General features: G+C 37.0%; 1 long non-coding RNA gene across 1 annotated transcript; it reads right to left on the bottom strand.

The window, feature by feature from the left end:
• Positions 1-1,551: 1,551 nt before the first annotated feature.
• Positions 1,552-3,192, bottom strand: LOC125578366. The gene is made up of 3 exons (XR_007316455.1): positions 2,524-3,192; positions 2,343-2,406; positions 1,552-1,982 (listed from the first exon to the last, which is right to left on the bottom strand). It is a non-coding gene; the product is annotated as an uncharacterized LOC125578366 (long non-coding RNA).
• Between the last annotated feature and the right edge of the window lie 2,707 nt (positions 3,193-5,899).

Below are 5,899 nucleotides of genomic sequence, written 5' to 3'. Positions count from 1 at the left end.
AATAATTTTTCAATACAAATTTAGAAATTATCATATTTAAGTATTGTTATATGTTATATAGTTTAATTTTAAACTATATTATTATATAATATGAATGTATATTAAATGAGACTTCATATTCATACGATTTATGATCATTTGTATTTTGTTATTACCAAAAAAAAATTAAACCATTGATCACAAAATTTTAGTGTGAGACAGTTAACGTTTTTAATAATTTATTGTCGTTTTAAAAATTCAAAATATAACATATAAATTTTTTTATTTTCTATTATATGGTTAATGTAGTTATTAAAATATCTTCTAATAATATAAAATTTAAAAAAAAAAGAGCTAAGATACAAAAATTACTATCAAATATTTATTATTCATAATCATTAATTATTATATATACGTTAATCATATTAGGCAAGTTCGTAACTTTTATTTAAAGAAAGTGCGAGAATATTTTTTTTGTACATTTAATAGTTAGTTTAATAAAAATTATAATATAAGTTAAGATGGACCAACCTATTTCTCTAAGAATTCTGAATTTCATTCTCATGGTAACACGTGGCTACAAAATATTGTTGTAATGTTTCTCAATTAATATATAAGCGATCTTATTATATAAAGTAGATTTTCTCTCTTTTCTCTTACTGCCACATCATTAAATAGGGGAGGGAGAATTCGTAACGTATCCAACTCTATAGTAGATTTGTTGCTTTCTTCCGATTCTTCATGATTGGGCTTGTACGAAATATTTTTGGGCTTCTAAATCGGTTATTTGTATTTTGAGTGTTTAGTTTGGAATTGGTGTAATTGGGCTGGTAACAAAGAAACTAAAACTAAGCTTGATTGTCGAGCTCTTCTTCAACCATGGCAATCTTCAGATTATGAAGGTTCATCTCATCTTCTTATTTCTTTATTTATTTAGGTGGATCAACAATGGAGTTTCTGGAGACTTATGGGAGAAGAAACATTTTATGAGGAATCTCTTAAGCGAGCTCCGTTGGTGTTGGTGTCGTTTCGTCTCAGAAGGTCTCCCGTCTAATGGTTACCTGCACCATAAATGACTCATGAGTAACTAGTTTACTCAGTGAGTCTAAACTCGCACTCCAACAACATATCGATAGCATCCCGAGCAATCAACTCCATTTCTATGCAGTGGAAACATATTCCATAACTAATATTTATATATAAGGCATATCCTTCCATCATTGTCAATCTAATCTTATACCTCGCTTCCTATTCCCGTCTTTCATATCACTCATATAACTATACATATATATATATATATATATGCCAGACCCGAGAAACCACATAGGCTAAACAATTCTAGCGGGTTAGCATCACCATCATTGTCATCAGATATTTTAAGATCAAACATTGAACGTTGCATGCAGCTTCACGGCCTCTAGGGATCTCATCATCCTGTCTTTGTGACCTTGTTCCATATCCCAAGACCAATTCACGGTAATAATCATTCATACGAGAATATTTTGGAAGACATATTTATAAAGACTTCACATGATTAACACTTCCATACTTGTTCATATATATATATATATATATATATATATATATATATATATATATATATATATATATTAGTACTTGAGAACAAGTACTAAGGCTCGGAATAAACTTCAGATAATATTTCATAAATATTTATTAAGTGTTTATACTAAGTAAACACCTCACCAATTCATTATTTATCTAGAAACAATCATCTATAATAAATACTTTCAACCATTAAACACTCATTCATAACTCTTCAATTATCTATCTAGACTCACCTTTGAATCCATGAGATTGACTAAGGAAGACTAGACACGAGCTCAAACTAAACATTCACCACTTGCTGATCACTCCTGAAAAAGAATGAGGACAAGGCATGGTCCGACTGGTCATTCCAATCTCTTCGACGAACTGAACCAAGACAGGACACGGTTCTACTGGATGAACAGGTGTGATCTTTTAAGATTATCTCAACCACTGACCTGGAAAAGAGCAGTTCGGTATAGATGATCATTAATCCAATATTTCGGTTGTGAAGAAGCAACTTAAATCAGACTAGTTCGGTTCAGGATAAGCTTTATCATTTCAGTTCGAGGATAGTTCATCTTGGTTTAGTCAAGATCAAACCAAGATCAATTCAGTTTATAATAAAATTAATTTAGTTCGGATTAATTCCAATCAGCTCATGTCAGATTAGTTAACAGTTCCATGAGACTGATTCAATCCAAAACTAAACTAAACTGAACTGTACAAGAGCTTAGCCAACTGATCCATAGAGTAGCTTACGATATCATCAATTGGTTCTGTTCAGAACATGACTGAAGCAACAAACTGAAGCTTACCACAACAACTGACAGTTAGATAATCTCGGTTGGAACTTCTCTCCAAACTTTACTCATGGTTGTACTGTTTTAAAAGAGAAAACAATATCGGTTGAACTCAGGTACAGAATATAGCTTATGTTTTTATCCAAACGTAAAGCTTCTCTAAAACTGATCCGAACAAACTGACTGCAGATCTTACCGGTTTAATACTCGACACTGATAAGTTGTGAACTGATCTCGTGAATCTCATGAACCATCTACAAATTTTCCACACACCACAACCACTGATTCAAGGCCCACGAAGGTTAGAAAGGGTCATCCACTCAGTCTCCTCTTCAGAATTTTTCTCTCATTTTTCCTCTTATTTTCTCTCTCAGATTTTCTCTGAAATTTTTCTTGTTTTGCTGCAGGTTATGAACGTCCAGAGGAGAGAAGAAGGTATTGTATATCATAAGGAGTTGCTTCAGATAATGATTTTCTCCCACAAAAGACAAAACTGAGGTTAGACAGCTGGAGACATGCTTCAGCACAGTAAGCAGCACAAGCAGCTGAACATTTTCCGTCCATGAAGAAAGATACAAGCAGCTGAAGCAAACAGCTTGTGACCAGCATGTGACTTCTAATGAGCAAGCATGTAAGCAAGTAGGCGCAGGTCATGTGACTTAAATACTGAAGAAGCAAGAAGGTGCAACTCTAGTGACTAATTAACAAGAAGCTGAAATTATTTCTGGCCAGTTCTCGACCAAACATTTCCCGTCCATCAGTTCCCATCCTGATTTTAGATAAACTCGTCAAGCTTATATAAAACTCGATCATAATAATTAACACTCGGTTAAAATTATCAAGGAAAGGTATTCCAACCTCAAGACAGTCCCGTCGAGAAATTAACTCACCGGGTAAATTTAACTATTATTTTTTAGTTCCAATTGACTAATCTTCAATCTGATCTAAAAGAATTTTCTCGACCAAAATTATATCTACTTGTGAGGGTTATTACAAACGGCCACGGACAACAACCAAGTCGTTGAGCCTAACGCTCTCAACATTCCGGAGAAACAAGATCCAGAAACCGCCACCGATCCTACGACAATCAACACGACTAAAGTGATCAACGCAGCCTCACCCAGCAAGTAAAAAACTCGCGGCAATCAACTGAACTACAAGATGGCTTGATCCTCTAAAGGGGTCTGTAGACAGCTCGCCGAAAGAAGAGTTCAGCTATCCCCCTCTCTAAAAAGGGGGGGGGGGAGTGGGTACGTATACGTATACTCGTATACTCCCATAAGTTTAAGATATTCTCACTTGTACTCAATATTATTTTAAAAAAAATCAGCAATAGGAAAACACAATATGACTTCTAGTGGCAGATCTTTTTTATCGCAACATTTAATCTCACGACATTACTTACGACAACATTAGCAAATCGAGATTCGCTCAAAATGCCTAAGTAAAAAATATAACAATATCGCATAACACAAAAACAAAAATCAATTCTTAAAGCGAATTCTGAATGTTCTATTAACCATTCCTTTGTCGAAATTAGCCTTTTTACAAGCATCCCCACAAACCCGCAAAGCAGTATATGAAAGAAACCTTTTTAAAAAGAAAAATTATTCCGTCAAAACTATTACAAATTAATTCCTGGTCATAGTCAAAGTGAGACTCCCGGCCGAAACACGATCCTAACTCTATTTTCTTTACGGAGAAAATCACAATTATTTCGATGAAAAATGTATTTCCGGAAAAAGCAAGACGTCGCGATTTCTCGAAAATATTATTCCATAAAAAAGTTTGTTTGCGACTATAAATCAGCAAGACCATCTTAAAAAACATCCGTCTATTGGTCCGGACCGACAAATCAAAAAGTTCTCTAAACGAAGCTATAATCAGACCTTTTCTGTGAAAATGATCATCTTACATCCCACAAGGATAACATAGCGCGCTATACAGGAAGCCGAAATTTTGGTCATCACCTCCAAACAGTCTTTGGAAGTAGCTCGGTTCCTACCAAGAAAAGTCATATAAGCCGATAACAATTCACGGACTTTAAATAGGTACGAATCAGGTTAAAATCGCAAACATGTAAAACGAAAGCCGATTAGTCGTCGCAAAGCTTTAAGCCAATAGTAAACCTAGGTCTTGCCCTAAATTCAGCACTATGGTCTCTAACATTTCCAGACATGATATCAAAATTGATACGAGATCCTAAAACATGTCTCTTCGTTCATATCTAAACGCTCACGAAACTTCGCAAAAATTTCAAAATTTTCGAATACACTCATCTTAAAGAAGCAACGACAGAACGATTCACTAAGAGTTAGACATGAAGTGACTACTCATATTCTTCCCTCTACACTTATCACAAGTATTCATAAAGCTCTTAAAACGCTAAACTTAAATGCATTAGATAATGCCACGAAGCGGCAGGGATTCACAGCCACATGTGGCCAGTCCCGACAAAGTAAAACGACCATACTTAGCCATAAACATAAGACAGCCACACTCGGCCCGAACAAACATAAGCATAAATATAAGACAAGGGAAAACACACTCCTTTCATCTTTCAAGATCACATTCGAAATTTCCAGACATTGAAACCCCGAATGTACTCGTGGGCTGGTCCACCTCTCCATCCTCGCCCGCAGTATCGACCACAACTTCCTCCGTATTGGGGGAGACAGGGATGGGGTCCCAAATCCCTGAAATATTTTCCTCAATCGGAGAGTCCATCGACTCGGCCTCAGCATACTCATCCATGAAGCCATTCATCTTCTTCATCTCGGAGTGGAAAGTGTAGTCAATGGCCTTCGTATGCCACAAAGTGCCAACGGAGCCTCGACACTCACGAAAAGTGCCAACAAATTCCTAGGCTTCATTAAGTCTCCCAAACTCTGTCGCAAAATGGGCAGCACAGTTATTAACCATAGCAGCAAGTTTCTGCCTCCCTTTCCTCTCTGTACGATGAAGCGCCTTGAAATGCTTCTCAGCCAGATCTTGGTCACGAATGCTACGTGATGTGGCCTCGCCTTGCAGACGGGCGATCTCCTTCTCTGCCCGATCGGCCTTAAAATGGTGGGTCCACGCGTCTCCTGGTAACTTACTTCAACAGGCGAGTTGAACACATGCATGCCCTGCAGATTTCTCCAAATATTAAGAAAGGGACATGGTGTCAAAAATTAACAAAGGATAGAAAACCAACCCCATTGATCAATCTAGATCTATCCGCAAATGTTTTTGACCTCGATAGCTTATCTAAAGTTGGAGGTGGGTCGAGGTTCAGAGAAAGCGAGGCGAAGAAGTCGTCGAAGTTGCAATCCGGGAGGAGAATGTCACTGGTACCACTCCAGTCACCAGGAGTGAAGTTTGGACCCCATCCGGACAGCGGAAACTCCTCTGCAGTAAAATCATTGTCATCAAGTGCAACCCCTTTGTTCTTCGGCGACCTATCTCTCTCCTTTGTCATGGGAATATCGCGAGAAGAAAATTTGTCCATGCCGGATCAGTTTCTTCCTCTACAAACGTCTGAGGATGAACTATGATACGCTAATGCCTTACGAACCCGCTTCGAAGAAAAG

This window comes from Brassica napus, chromosome A9 (genome assembly GCF_020379485.1).
Source record: "Brassica napus cultivar Da-Ae chromosome A9, Da-Ae, whole genome shotgun sequence".
In the NCBI taxonomy this organism is placed as follows: domain Eukaryota; kingdom Viridiplantae; phylum Streptophyta; class Magnoliopsida; order Brassicales; family Brassicaceae; genus Brassica; species Brassica napus.
This window is presented reverse-complemented; position numbering and strand designations above follow the sequence as displayed.